Consider the following 15,107-nt stretch of genomic DNA (forward strand, 5'->3'; position numbering starts at 1 on the left):
ACTGTGTCCCAGCAGGGAAAGCTGCTGCCTGCACTGCTGGCATCCCATGTGGGTGCTGCTTTGAGTCTCGGCTGCTCCATTTCTGATCCAGCTCTCTTCTAAGGTCTGGGGAAGCAGTAGAAGATGACCCAAGACCTTGGGCCCCTGCACCCATGTGGGATAACTGGAAGAGGCTCCCGGCTCTTGGCTTCAGTTCAGGGTAGCTCCAGCCATTGCAGCCATCTGGGAGTAAACAAGAAGATGGAAGGCCTTTCTCCCTCTCTTTCTCTCTCTGCCTCTGCTTCTCTCTCTCTCTTTCAAATAATAATAATAATAATAATAATAATAAAAACAGACAGTAGAGCATAGTGGGAAAGCTGTTGCCTGTGATGCTGGTATTCCATGTTGTGCACGAGTTCATGTCCCAGCTGCTCTACTTCTGATCCAGCTCTCTCATGTGCCTAGGAAAGCTACAAAGTTTGGTGCCTATGCTCCTACTCCCACATGGGAAATGTGGAAGAAGATACTGGCTCCTGACTTTAATCCAGTTTCAACCCCAGGTGCTGTGGCCATTAGGGGTGTGAAACAGTGGATAAATGATTTACATCTCTCTTTCTTTCTTTGTAACTCTGCCTTTCAAATAAATATTTTTAATTTTTTAAAAAATTTAACAAATGGCCCTAAATATTCTGACTCATCTTGACATGTAACAAGAGCCAAAAAAGTTGCTGCTGACTTTATGTAGTGCCTCCTCAATCCATTCTATAAGAAAAAAAATGTGTATTTCTTTTGCTCTCCAAGCACTCAAATCCAAAAGAAATAATACTACCCAGTGTGGCTCTCTTTAAGGCTGCTCTTGCACTGAAGAAAAGTAAAGGAGCAAGGGGCCCAAACCCTGTGTGGCTGGCTGGCAGTCCCCTCCTCACTCTGCATCTGAGTTTCTGGTTAGAGATGGAGACAAAGGCAACTCCAGATGCTGCAGTGGTCCACAAACAGCCTCAATCACAGACATGCCTTGTGTGTGTGCAACAGAAGGAGAGCACAAAGCACTATATAAGGGAGGAATACAATGAACAAAAAGGAAAGGATGTGAATGGACATAGCCAAGAATTTCCCCACTCTGCTGATCATGATCTCAAGGATGTCCAGGCCAGAATTCCATTTCACTTTGGAAAGCCCACTCCTTGAAGTTTTCTCCTCCTAGGTGTATTCTTCTGTGAGGAATCTGTCCTCCTGTGAGAGAGGGCACCACCACAAATTGAAAACCAGTCAAAAAGCAGAGTGATGGCTTTAATTCTCAGAGGTGAATGGACAACCACATCTATGAATTCTGCATTAAAAAATAAGCTTCCTTCTGCTCTAGGAATCTGATGTAGGTTTGGGCTAAAATGAGAAACACAGAGACCAGCTGGGTCTGTTAGGTGAGAAGAAAGGAAGCTTGATTTCCAGTTTTTACTTTGTAGCTTGTTACTTTTGAGAGGATTTCATTTTCCACTTCTACTTGAAGAAATGGAAAGGTAGAATCAGTGCCAGCCTAACACACAGCAGCTTTAGCCACTGATGACATCACAGCTTGCTACCCAAAAGTGGCAGCCAAAATAAACTCAACAAATGAGAACCAAAATAAAACAGAAGAGTCTACCATAATACCAACAGTTGTTCAGCAGATATTACCCAGATCTTGACACACAAGTCACCAGGATAAACGGTGGGACTGGCTTTGTGGCACAGTGGATTAAACCACCACCAAATAAAATGCTGGGATCCAATATGTGTGTCCATCCTTTAAAAAAGATTTATTTATTTGAAAGTCAGAGTTTTGGGGGCCAGTGCTGTGGCACAGCTGGTTGAGACACTGGCCTGCATCCCATATGGTCCCTGGTTCAGGTCTTGGCTGCTCCACTTCCAATCCAGCTGCCTGCTAATGTGCTTGGGAAAGTGGCACAGTATGGCCCAAGTCCTTGGTCCCCTATATCCACGTGGGAAATCCGAAGAAGCTACTGGCTCCTGGTTTCAGATCAGCTCAGATCTGGCCACTGTGGCTATTTGGGAAGTGAACCAGCAGACTGAAGACCTCTCTATCTGTCTCTATCTCTATCAGTAACTCTGTCAAATAAATAAAATACATCTTAAAAAAATGTCAGAGTTATGGAGAGGAGGGAGAGTCAGATGGGATGGCATTGTGGACTACCAGGTAAAGCTGCTGCCTGCAGTGCTGGCATCTGGTATTGGCACCAGTTCATGTCCTGGCTGCTCCACTTCTGATCCATTTCTCTGCTAGTGGCCCTGGAAAAGTAGAAGATGGTCCAATACCTGGGTCCTTGACAGCCAAGTGGGAGACCTGGATGAAGCTCTTGGTGCCTGGCTTGGGCCTGGCCCAGTCTTGGCCATTGCAGCCATCTAGGAAGTAGACCAGCAGATGGAAAATCTCTTTCTCATTCTCTCCCTTTCTCTATCTCTGCCTTGTAAATAAATAAATAAATGCTAAAAAAGAGAGAGATCTTCCATCTGAGATGGCTGCCATGGCCAGGGCTGAAGCACACAGAAACCAGGAGCCAGGCACTTCATCTGGGTCTCCCACATGGGTTACAATGGCCCCAACACTTGAGTCATCTGCTGCTGCTTTTCTTAGACCATCAGCAGGGAGCTAGGTTAGAAGTGGAGCAACTGGGACATGAACGGCTGTTCATCTGGGAAGCTGGCATTGCAGATCGTGGCTTTCCCCATTGTGCCACAATGCCAGCCCGAGTCACAGCTGTTCCACTTCTGATCCAGCTCCCTGTAATGCAACTAGGGAAGCAGAAACAGATGGCACAAGTACTTGGGTCCTTGCACCAATGTGGGACACTGGGTTGGACTTCCAGGCTGGGCCAGCATTATTCATTGCAGTCTCTTGAGTGAACCAGCTGATGCAAGATCCCCATCCTTCTGTCTCTGCCTCTTCCTCTGTAACTCTGCTTTAAAATAAAATTTTTAAATCTTAATAAAATAGAGAGAGAGGGTGAGAGAGTAGCCACAGTAAAGTAACAGAGCAAAGCCAAAGTTGTGCTGTCCCTCAGCAGCCTTCTGCCTTAAGTGGGAAGTCTCCAGCTTACAGACACTGACATAAAAGACACATTCACAACACATTCCAAAACAAGAGATGAGAGGTTTACAAGGCATACTGACTTTATGATGACTTTCATTCATTAGGTACACTGGGTTTAGCTATATGCCTTTTGTGCAGCCAAGTTAACCCAGGGTCTAATTCAAAGAGACGTAATGAGGAAGATGTGCTGCCAGGGGAGAGAGCTGCAATGTCCCACTGCTCTTGTAACATCATAAAGAGAAGGAAAAGAAATGGCGCCACGGCTCACTAGGCTAATCCTCCTCCTTGCGGCACCGGCACACTGGGTTCTAGTCCTGGTCAGGGTGCCAGATTCTGTCCCAGTTGCCCCTCTTCCAGGCCAGCCCTCTGCTATGGTCCGGGAGTTCAGTGGAGGATGGCCCAGGTGCTTGGGCCCTGCACCCCATGGGAGACCAGGAGAAGCACCTGCCTCCTGCCTTTGGATCAGCGCGGTGTGCCAGCCACGGCGGCCACTGGAGGGTGAAGCAACGGCAAAGGAAGACCTTTCTCTCTGTCTCTTTCTCACTGTCCACTCTGCCTGTTTAAAAAAAAAAAAAGAGAGAGAGAGAGAGAGAGAAGGAAAAGGGCTACTTATGTCCATGGTTATAAGGAGGACAGAAGCACAAACATTTCAGAAAGGGGGAGCAAATTACAAATATAGTAATTTTAGGAAAATAAAAGGAAGTAAATTTCAGAATATAATGTGGGGTAGAAACACACCATCAGCTCATCAATTCTCAAGGGATCCAGGAAAACTGCCCTGCCTACCCACAGACCAAATGTTTCAAAACACATTTGTTGATTAAATTCAGAAGATTACAGGACTCAGCACTCTGGGTGTTCAAATGCCAAATTAAGTTTTAGTTTCCACTACGGGCAGATGTAGCCAATCACTCAGATCATGAGAAAAACTTTTCCATAAGAAGGAACATGAAATATTCAGTCACACAGAATAACTGTGCTTAGTGCTCAAAGTGAACCCCAAGATAAGCACCCAGAAAACCTGTTAAGTCTTGGGGCCAGCACAGTGGTGTAGCATGTAAATATTTATTTATTTATTTAAAAGGCAGAGTTACAGAGAGGCAGAGGCACAGAGAGAGGTCTTTCATGCACTGATTCACTCCCCAAATGGCTGCAATGGCCAGAGCTGGATCTATCTGAAGCCAGGAGCCAGAAGCTTCTGTCAGGTCTCCCATGCGGTGCGGAACCCAAGAACTTGGGCCATCTTCCACTGCTTTCCCAGGCCATGCCAGGAAGCTGGATCTCAAACAAGCACCCATACGGGATGCCAGCACTGTAGGTGGCAGCCTCACCTGCCATGCCATAGTGCCAGTCCTCCAAATAATCCTATTTTAAAAAGCATTTTAAATGAGGGATGGGAGAGTTTGTTTATCCAAAGCAAGGATAGCATAAGATAACTACTACACAGAAGAAGCTCCTGGCTCCTGGCTTTGGATTGGCACAGCTCCAACCACTGTAGCCAGTTGGGGAGTGAACCAGCATATGAAGACTTCTCTCTCTCTGCCTCTCCTCTCTGTAACTCTGACTTTCAAGTAAAATAAATAAATCTTTAAAAAAAATAAGATAACTACTAGTACTCATTAACTTAAAAAATATTGAAATTTAATGAAATTCAAAATATAACCAAAATCATCATCTACTACACATTATAATCTTTATTTTGAGAGTCATATTAGAAAAAATTTAACCCCTCCCCCTCTTTGAAAAATGCACATGGGACTGGTGTAGTAGGTTAAGCAGACCCTGGCAGTGCCAGCACCCCACATGGGCACTGGTTCAAGACCTGGCTGCTTCATTTCCAATATAGCTCCCTACTAATTCACCTGGGAAAGCAGAGGATAATGGCCCAAGTGTTTGGGCCCCTGAAATCAAGTGTGAGAACCAGAAGAAGCTCCTAGCTTCTGGTTTTAGCCTGGCCCAGCCCAGGTCATTGTGGCCATTTGAGGAGTGAACCAATGGATGGAAGACCTCTCTGTGTCTCTCTGTAAATCTGCCTTTCAAGTAAATAAAATGCATTAAAATAAACCCTATACAATGTAGTATTTTGGTGATTCCCTCATACAAGGAAAGCTCAGATAAATTGTAGAGGAATCCTCCTGGCTTGATGCAATTCAGAAGGAGGATTGCTTCTGCCACCCTATGCTAGACATCAATGAGAGTTATTAATGGGAAGATGAATGGACATATCAGACTGCTTCCTCACATGGCACCTTTTCTTAAAGACATCACTGCTGCATTACCAGATTATGTCTCTCATGTGAAATATGTCTCTCCTAAAAATTTTAAAGAACTTGCCAGAAACTTATTGCAGAGCAGGGAATGATGTGCCAAGGACAGTGAGTTAGCCTGAGTAGTCCAGGAATCCTGTTCTTGGCTGTTTTCAAGTTCGTATTAACGTACACACAACATAGTTGCTGAGAAAGTGTCTTACAGTTGTTTCCTGGGTGTGAAGCAGCTCTTTTCAGCAGAAACACATCACTGCTTGTCCACTCGCAAGCACTGTGATAGGGAGTACATGGGAGAAAAGGTCAAAACACACTGGGTTTGAGAGGAAGAATGCTGTCACCCTAGCAACCTCTATCCAGGATTCCCTTTCTATTCTTACTTCCTAGGTAACCTTACTATGCTAAATGAGTTTCACAGATTAGTAATCTGGTGACAACAGGACTCTAACAGAATCTATGAATCACTCAGTTAATCAAGTGAAAACTTCATTACACTGAAAGTTAGTCTATAGCAATAGTTTTCAGGGCCACATCTCTCTTTTTTTAAAAGCTGTTTTATTTATTTATTTGAGAGGTAGAATTACAGATAGTGAGATGGATAGACGGACAGAAAGGTCTTCCTTCTGCTGGTTCACTCCCCAGTTGGTCAAAATGGCCAGAAGAGCTGCACTGTTCTAAAGCCAGGAGTCAGGAGCTTCTTCTGGGTCTCCCACATGGGTGCAGAGGCCCAAGCACTTGGGCCATCTTCTACTGCCTTCCCAGGCCTAGCAGAGAGCTGGATCAGAGGAGCAGCTGGGACTCAAACTGGTGCCCATATGGGATGCTGGCACCACAGGCAGAGGATTAACCTACTGAGTCACAGTGCCAGCCCAAAGCCACATCTTTTACTGTACTGTGTGGGCATCTCTGTGGGGGAGAGGGGCACATTTTCTCTTTTCTTCCTCACCCATCTTCACATTAACACCGTGTACAAAGGCATCCACAGACCAGTCATTTTGAAAATCTATCACTAATATCCTCCCGTGTTGAAAATGTCATGGGGTTAAACACAGAACCCAGAATAAGAAAAGTAACTTGAAGCTGGTGTTGTGGCTGAGCGGGTAAAACCATATGGGTGCTGGTTCAAGACCTGGCTGCTCCACTTCTGATCCAGCTCTCTGCTATGGCCTGGGAAAGTAGTGGAAGATGGCCCAAGTGCTAGGTCCCCTATACCTGTGTGAGAGACCTGGAAGAAGTTCGTGGCTTCTGGCTTCAGATCCATGCAGTTCTGGCCATTGTGACCATCTGGGGAGTAAACCAGCAGATGGGAGCTCGCTCACTCTCTCTCTCTCTCTCTCTGTGTGTGTCTTTGCCTCTCTGTAACTCTGCCTTTAAAATAAATAAATAATTTTTTTTAAAGTAACTGGCCAGCGCCGTGGCTCACTTGGTTAATCCTCTGCCTGCAGTGCTGGCATCCCATATGCACACCGGATTCTGTCCCATTTTCTCCTCTTCCAGTCCAGTTCTCTACTATAGCCCAAGTGCTTCGGCCCCTGCACCTACATGGGAGACCAGGAGGAAGCACCTGGCTCCTGGCTTCGGATCAGCACAGCACGCCAGCCATAGTGGCCATTTGGGGGGTGACTATCGGAAGGAAGACCTTCCTAACTCTGCCTGTCAAATTAAAAAAAAAAAGTAACTGGCCCCCTTAATTACAACCATATGGACTGTAAGATAATCAGCTTGGTGGAGCATTGAGTGACTGTAAAGAACTAGAGAAGAAAAATTGATACTTTTCTGTATTTATGTTTTTGTAGCTCTCCACTATGAAAATGCAGATTGAAGTAGCTCATTATTAACTCACACGGTAGACTTGCATTAATTTCAGCTCACTTCTCACTTTGCAAAGGGATTAGCAGCAGGTAATAAAAGTTCACATCCCTAATAACATGAGAAGAAAGAAGGGTTGAAGACAGAAATCGAAACGCAGGAAAATAAATCAGCTAGGTTTCCATGGCCTCAAGCTCCAGATTGAAAAAGAGTCTGTTAATTAAACACGGAGGAGCGATCAATCCACAAAGCTACTGCACAAGCTTCACGTGCTGCTGGGAAAGTCAGCCAAACACACAGCGCCCCAGCTGAAAATGTGTCCGCGGGGTCCAGCATGGGGGCCAGGAGCCAGAGCCTACTCTGATCTTCCATCTCCACCTCTCCACTGCCTCAGGCTCTGGCTGAGGGCCACCGAGCCCCGCCCAGCGGGAACTACCAGGGGATATAGCCGGAGGCCAGCCACAAGGCATTCTCTGACCCACCCAAAGTGAGAACTGGGCTTATTTAAATTTAGGGAATGGGACTCCTTCCTTCAGCGTGCTCTCAACTGCCCTGCTGGTGCCGTTCCTCGTCCAGTGTACTTTAAGGAGAATTTGAGCGAGGCAGCCTGTGGGACTGGCCGAGCATCGGGAGACTGGGAAGCGGCGGTGGGAGACACAACACCTGGGCCCCAGACTTGACTCTGCCAGAGAAGCTCCCAGCATCACTGAGAAGCAAGTGATCGAGGTCTGGGAGCCGCCACCCGCCATCGCACCCTCCCCTCTCCCACACACACATCTGTGCCCCTCCTGTTCTCCATACTTGCTGTGGAAAATCTCGGGAGCACGTCCCCTTTCTTCAGGACACACAGGGAGCAAAGCGGAGAGTGTGGGACAGGAGAAGTCGCTGGAACTTGGGGCCCACGGTGGCAGATGCAGAGGCACAGAAGCAGCGGGCGGCAGGTCTGGGGTGTGTGCTCCCGAACCGCCTGCAATTGCACTTGCACAGCAAGTCTCCCCAGTGAATGTGGGAGAAGGAGCAGCGCGGCCTCTCAGCGACCTCTCTGATAGTAAATGAACTTCTGTTCCCAGCCCTGAGCCACAGGGAAAGGCACGCATGCGCACGTTCTCCCACATGCACACGCACAGGCGTTCAGAGCACGGAAAACGTTGGAGCACCAGGTGACTCTGGGAAATGGAGTCCAGGCCAGGGCATTCCTAGATAGACTTACTGGCCCTCTCCTAGGGCTTCAGTGCGGGGTGGGTGGAGACAGGCTGGGAACCAGAGAGCGTTTGCTTTTGTTTCCATCCCTCCTTCCCTTCCTTCCCACCCCAGATCTCAAGGGTCAGCTGCTGTTCTTCCTTTCTTGAACAAAATCTTAAGAAGTGACAGCCACTGCTGCTGAGTCCCAAATCCCGGTTCCCTCACACACGCTGTTTCCCTCAGGAAAATCCCCTGCTGCTTTATTCCTGGACAGCTTCTCTCAAGTAACCCATGACAAGGATTTCAATGTAACTCTCAGCACAGGTGTACACGGCACAGTTTAACATCTAGATTTGAGAATACGATTTTTACTTGTGTCTTTTATTTGTGGTTCTTTTCAAAGCATTTTACACCACCCTCTAATTCACCAAGTACAAAAAAAAAAAAAAAGACAACTGGATACAGAACTAACATTGCCAAGTATCTTCTAGGGTCCAGATTAACAGAGTAAATGCCTTACTTTGTATCAATTATACCTTGGGTTAATTCTGGAGACCATATTCTCAATTTACAAAGAGAAAGCTGAGGTGGAAAGAGATTAGAATTGAATTTGCCCATGGAAGTATGGTAAAAAAAAAAAAAAAGTCTAGGTTAAAGGCCAACCAACATGAAATATTGGTTTAAGAAGTCTTTCGGGAACAACACTGTGGCATAGTGGGCTAAGCCTCCGCCTTCAGCACCGACATTCTATACGGGGGCTAGTTCAAGTCCCTGCTGCTCCGCTTCCAATACAGCTTTCTACTCTAGCCTGGGAAAGCAGTAGAAGATGGCCCAAATGCCTGGGACCCTGCATCCACATCAGAGACCCAGAATTTCCTGGCTCCTGGCTTTGGATTAGCTTAACTATGGGTATTGCAGCCATTTGGGGAGTGAACAAGTGGATGGAAGACTTCTATCTCTCTCTCTCTCTCTTTCTCTCTCTTTCTCTGCCTCTGCCTTTCTGTAGCTCTGCCTTTCAAATAAAACAATCTTCTTTAAAAAAAGAAATTTTTTTTATCTGCAGGCTCAGTTTCTAAAACCCCAGATTTCTCATCTCTAAAATAAAAAGTGAGGAAGAGGAAGAGTATCTACAATCCTAATCTTCACTGTAGAGAAACACAGTGTGTTGAAAGAACTACCAGCCACATGATTTTCCTAGTTATTGGAATAAGAGAACCTGAGCAATCAGAAAAATGGATGAAATAAGAGGCTTTACACAAAGGTAAGAAAAACAAAAAGCAGAGAGGTCAATTAAAAAGTATATCAAAGGTAATTTAGTAGGACCTGAACCAAGGTATGGTGGTAGTGGGAATGAAGAAGAGGCAACAGATTACAGGGAGATCCAAAAGGCAGAAACAACGGGATTTCAGTGGTAGATGAAGGCAGGAGGGAACTCATGTGTATATCTTCAATTTGGATTTTATTATTTAAAGGACAAGGAGTTCTCAGTACATTCATGTTCATCAGTAATAAAAGGCTACCTCCAACTGACATAAACTTCCCCTAAATCCAAGACACAATTTCATGGGTAGCTACTATCTATAAGCCTTATGTTGATCATCAAGCCAAATATTTTTAACTGCTACAATCTACAATGGTCCTCATTATGATGCAGTTACTTAGAAACTAGAAGACATAATCCATTTCTCTAAATAAAAAAGTAAAATTCAGGGGCTGGTGCTGTGGCACAGCAGGTTAACACCCAGGCCTGAAGTGCCGGCATCACATATGGGCCCCTGTTCAAGACCTGGATGCTCCACTTTCAATCCAGCTCTCTGCTATGGCCTGGGAAAGTAGTAGAGGATACTTGGTCCCCTACACCCACATGGGAGACCTGGAGGAAGCTCCTGGCTGATGGCTTTGAATCAGCACACTTCTGGCCATTGTGGCCAATTGGAGAGTGAACCATCAGATAGAAGACCTCTCTCTCTCTCTCTCTGCCTCCCCTCTCTCTGTGTAACTCTGATTTTCAAATAAGTAAGTAAATAAATATTTTTTAAAAAGAGTAGTAATGGTCAATATTTATAAAAAGGCTGACGCCGTGGCTCAATAGGCTAATCCTCCACCTTGTGGCACTGGCACACCGGGTTCTAGTCCCGGTCGGGGTGCCAGATTCTGTCCTGGTTGCCCCTCTTCCAGGCCAGCTCTCTGCTGTGGCCAGGGAGTGCAGTGGAGAATGGCCCAAGTCCTTGGACCCTGCACCCATGGGAGACCAGGAGAAGCACCTGGCTCCTGCCTTCAGATCAGCGTGGTGCAATGGCTGCAGTGCGCCGGCCACAGAGGCCATGGGAGGGTTTAACCAATGGTAAAAGGAAGACCTTTCTCTCTGTCTCTCTCTCTCACTGTCCACTCTGCTTGTCAAAAAAAAAAAAAAATTATATAAAAAAAGTTAAGTTAAAAAACCCACAAAATCATATATTTCAAAGCTAAATTTGGAATACCTCGCTAATTCACAATTTATAGATTCATCAACCTTAGGTAACTAAAGCACAATTAAGCAGGAAAGAAGTAAAAAAAAATTCCTTGGGGAGGGGGCAGCACTATGGCATAGTGGGTAAAGCTGCCACCTGCAGTGTGGCATCCCATATGGGCATCGGTTCAAGTCCTGGCTGCTCCACTTCTGATCCAGCTCTCTGCTATGGCCTGGGAAAGCAGTAGAAGATGGCCCAAGGCCTTGGGCCCCTGCACCCATGTGGGAGACCTGAAGAGGCTCCTGGCTCCTGGCTTCAGATTGACACAGCTCTGACCATTGCAGCCAACTGGGAATGAACCAACGGATGGAGGACCTTTCCCTCTCTTTCTTCCTCTCCTTCTCTCTCTGTGTAACTATTTCAAATAAATAAGTAAATCTTTAAAAAACAATTTCCTGGAATAGCCAAAATGCACATTATAAAGTCTAAGTAAGGTGTCTAGCCGCTGGCTCACCATCATGACTCACAAAAACTCACTGTCCTGGCTACTCTGATATGAGTGGATGGACACAAAGCAGAAAAGAAAGCAATAGGTTTGAGCAGTGAATAAATGGAAAGGGCTCCAACAACAATGCTGCAGAGCTCTGTGGCTCCTAACTGAATGGGATATGCAGGCAGGCATCTCCTTAATTTCTGCCATGCTCTCAGTTGTCATAGGACCATGGAACTGAGCACAAGAATCAGAGCTTTCAAGGCCAACATCCACAATTCACTTAGTGATAGTGGAGCTCTGTAGCTTCGCTTCATGAGTACAACTAAACCTCCACACTTGATATGTCCTCCTGTTAGGATCCACTGGAACTGGAGAGTGTATGGGGTCAGAGGGAGTAGAGGAGCATGGTGTGTGGGTCTCATGGTGGTGGTAGCTGTGCAGAGGGAGGGGTGGAGGAGGAGAAGAGCAAGAGCCCCTAGCACTGTGGGAATGAGGAGCAGAGGAGGAAGGGAGACAGGGGTGACTTGTCTGCATTATGCCTGGTACTCTCCTGGGTATGATTGATGCAATACGAATAATGTGAATATCATGATTACCCTAAAGGTGATTTCAGTCCTGGTGGGCAAATGACAAGGACATAGATAATTAAAAACAATGTGACAAAAGTTGTGGGTGCAGAATACAATCACCAACATCATTTGTGGATGCCATGCCCATCAGGCAGGAACCACCAGGTTAAGGTCAGATCTCAGGGCTGGCATTGTGGTGTAGAGGGTAAAGCTACCCCCATCAGTGCCAGCATCCCATATGGGCACTGGTTCAATTCCCAGCTGCTCCACTTCTGATCCAGAACTCTGAGGTGGACTGGGAAAGCAGATGGCACAAGCCCTTGGGCCCCTGCACCCTCATGGGAAGACCTGGAGGAATCTCATGGCTCCTGGGTTCTGAGCAGTGCAGCTCCAGCTATTGCAGCCACCAACTGTGAAGTGAACCAGTGTATGGAAGACCTATTCTCTCTGCCTCTCCTTCTATCTCTGTGTAAGTCTGACTTTCAAATAAATAAATAAATCTTTTTTTAAAAAAGAGTCAGATCTCAGAGGTAGCAGAGCCCAGAAATGACACCATTGTATGAAATGAAAATAGGCAGATGGTAGGTAGAAGCTTGGTAACTAAAGCTGGGATCAGCACATGGATCTTGACTGGCAGGCTGTCAAACCAATCATCAACTTGGACTAGGCTGGGATCTCCCAACTTGTATCCTAGTGCCCATGTCTTGGCAGAGAGGCATAACCAAGAAAGAGAAAATCATCTCTGGCCGTGGCTGAGGGGACTGTGGGAGCTCCCCACATTTGAAGCCAGAATCTTTTTAACCCTGAGATTCCCTCTTTCATAGGAAGGCTCATTCCTGACCTTGTCTTCTTAGCATAAACCTCTCAAGCCACCAGACCTCCCATAGCCCCACATCACCGGGCACATGTGAATGTGAATGGCTGAATGAAGAGAATCTTGAGGTATCATGTAAATGGAAGACTCATGAATCTATTCTCACCTTATGGGTGTACTTGAAGGTGAGAAAACTGAGGCAGGGGACTTTGGTCATGTTCAACCATAGAGTCCTCCTTACAAAGCAAAACAAAACAAAACAAAACAAAACAAAACAAAACACAGAAAATCCTGTTCACACTTCAGAAGTGCCCAGCCAACCACCCCTGAGTACATGCTCCTGGAACAATGACAAATCCCCTAAGACCAGAGTTGGGCAGGCACTGTCTTGACAGTGTAGAAAACATTTGGGGAGGAAAGGCCCTGCCCCTCTAGAACCCATTGATTAAAGGATCCAGCAGAAGACTCAGAGGCTTGCCACATCACACATCTGCCCACAGAGTAGGATGGTCACAGATGTGCTGTGAGCTGTGGCCTCGTGGTACTGGCTGCAGCTGTTGACACATCAGGGATGACTGGTGGCAGTGGTTTGAGCTAATCCTGCCTCTGTCTGGCCAGCATTGCAGTATGCATGGAGCAAGTCTGCTCCTGGAGTGCCTGATGAGGCCAAGGGATGTGTGTAGACCTACAGTCAGAGGAAGTATGAAGCACTGGCCTCAAGGTTGGAAAGTTGCCATACCAATAATATTTTCAGAAGGTGATGTGGCAGGGGTAGCCCTGCAAGGCAGGGTGGACTCCTGACTACATGCCCATCCCCTTATGCTCCTCTGAACTTAGATGAGCCTCAATTGAGTACAACAAGCTGGGTGGGTGATGTTGAGAGACCACCAGATGAGATTCTGGTTAATGAATGCAGGCTGTGGGTCATAATGACAACTTAATGTGCAATGTTGGGTGCTGTCTCATGTGTTCACTCACATGCCTGATATGAATGAGGGTCAGACAGAGGGAGAGTGGGCAATGGGATTTTCTTTTCTTTTTCTTTTTTTTTTCTTTTTTTCTTTTTTTTTTTTTTGACAGGCAAAGTGGACAGTGAGAGAGAGACAAAGAGAAAGGTCTTCCTTTTGCTGTTGATTCACCCCGCAATGGCTGCCGTGGCCAGCGTGCTGCAGCCGGCACACCACGCTGATCCGATGGCAGGAGCCAGGTGCTTCTCCTGGTCTCCCATGGGGTGCAGGACCCAAGCACTTGGGCCATATTCCACTGCAAACCCTGGCCACAGCAGAGAGCTGGCCTGGAAGAGGAGCAACCGTGACAGAATCCGGTGCCCGGACCAGGACTAGAATCCGGTGTGCCAGTGCCACAAGGTGGAGGATTAGCCTAGTGACCCACAGCGCTGGCCGTGCCATGGGATTTTCAAGAAGAACTTATGAGCAAGTGAAGCAGGCTGATTTCTTGCCTGGGGCTACTAGAGAAGAAGAAAGGTTTGCAGGCTAGAAAATGAGCAAAGAGACAGGAAACACAGCATCTCCTTTGCCCCTTCCCCAAGATGCACACCCAAGGTTAGTAATTGCCTTCCTCTTAAATCTGAATTGGTGCCAGTAATGATGTTGGAACTTGTGAATAAAGGGCCTAATGTGGCTAATATTCTGCTTATCTTTCCTACACATGGCCCAACAAATGATATTTGCTTAAAACAAATATAGGCATGCACATAGCTTGAGACTTGACTGAGAGTTCTTGCAAAATGTAAGTACTCCTTGCTGACTTGAAAGATGCTAAATGTGTGGCTCCATATTGGGATTGGGAGTTCTGTCATTAGAGCTGGATTTTGCCATTGGTGGTGCACATCATTTTCTCAACTAGGTCTCTGACAACTCCTATGGCATTCACCCTTGCTAGACATTTCCTCAGGTTCCCAGCTGAAAGGCAGCCAAACATGAATCCCATTATCTAAAGACTGACATCTGTGGTCTCTTTGCGTGAGACCCTCAGCTGTCCGGCTGGAAGTGCAACAGCATCTCTCCACAAGAAACACTGGAGACAGGCCTGATGAGCCTGTCTGTTTTTTAGCAATCAGGCTCAGAATTTATAGGGGAAGAGGGGAAGAAAAAACCTTGGGTGGCAACAGCAAGTCTATAGAGCAGAAGGGGCAACATGCCAAAAGACCTCCAACTAATTGACTTCTAGGTCACTTAGCACACATAGGCCCCTGGGCTCCTTTGTGCAACCAGCCCATGTCTGGGAGTTGCTTATCAGCTCTCTGTTTATGAACCACAAAAGCATAGCCACAAGGCTTCCAACAGGAAGAGGGGATGGAGGAAATGGGCCTGGAGTTCCTGCCACTTGCCAGCAGCCAGGCTGTGGGGTCCCTCCTGGGAGGCATAGCGCACCATGCCCTCTCAACCTCCTGCATGGGCAGGGCAGGCAGTCCCATGGGATCACCCACAGAAATCTAT

General features: G+C 46.6%; 1 protein-coding gene across 1 annotated transcript in view; it reads right to left on the reverse strand.

The window, feature by feature from the left end:
* The window catches only part of LOC127486510 (uncharacterized), a 45,653-nt gene extending 36,912 nt beyond the window's left edge, over positions 1-8,741 (reverse strand). Inside the window, 1 exon segment of the mRNA XM_089336784.1 lies at positions 7,942-8,741. The gene's annotated coding sequence lies outside the window, so the exon portion shown is untranslated.
* Between the last annotated feature and the right edge of the window lie 6,366 nt (positions 8,742-15,107).

The sequence above is a fragment of the Oryctolagus cuniculus genome, chromosome 7 (genome assembly GCF_051225735.1).
Source record: "Oryctolagus cuniculus isolate XC-2025 breed Fujian yellow rabbit chromosome 7, ASM5122573v1, whole genome shotgun sequence".
In the NCBI taxonomy this organism is placed as follows: domain Eukaryota; kingdom Metazoa; phylum Chordata; class Mammalia; order Lagomorpha; family Leporidae; genus Oryctolagus; species Oryctolagus cuniculus.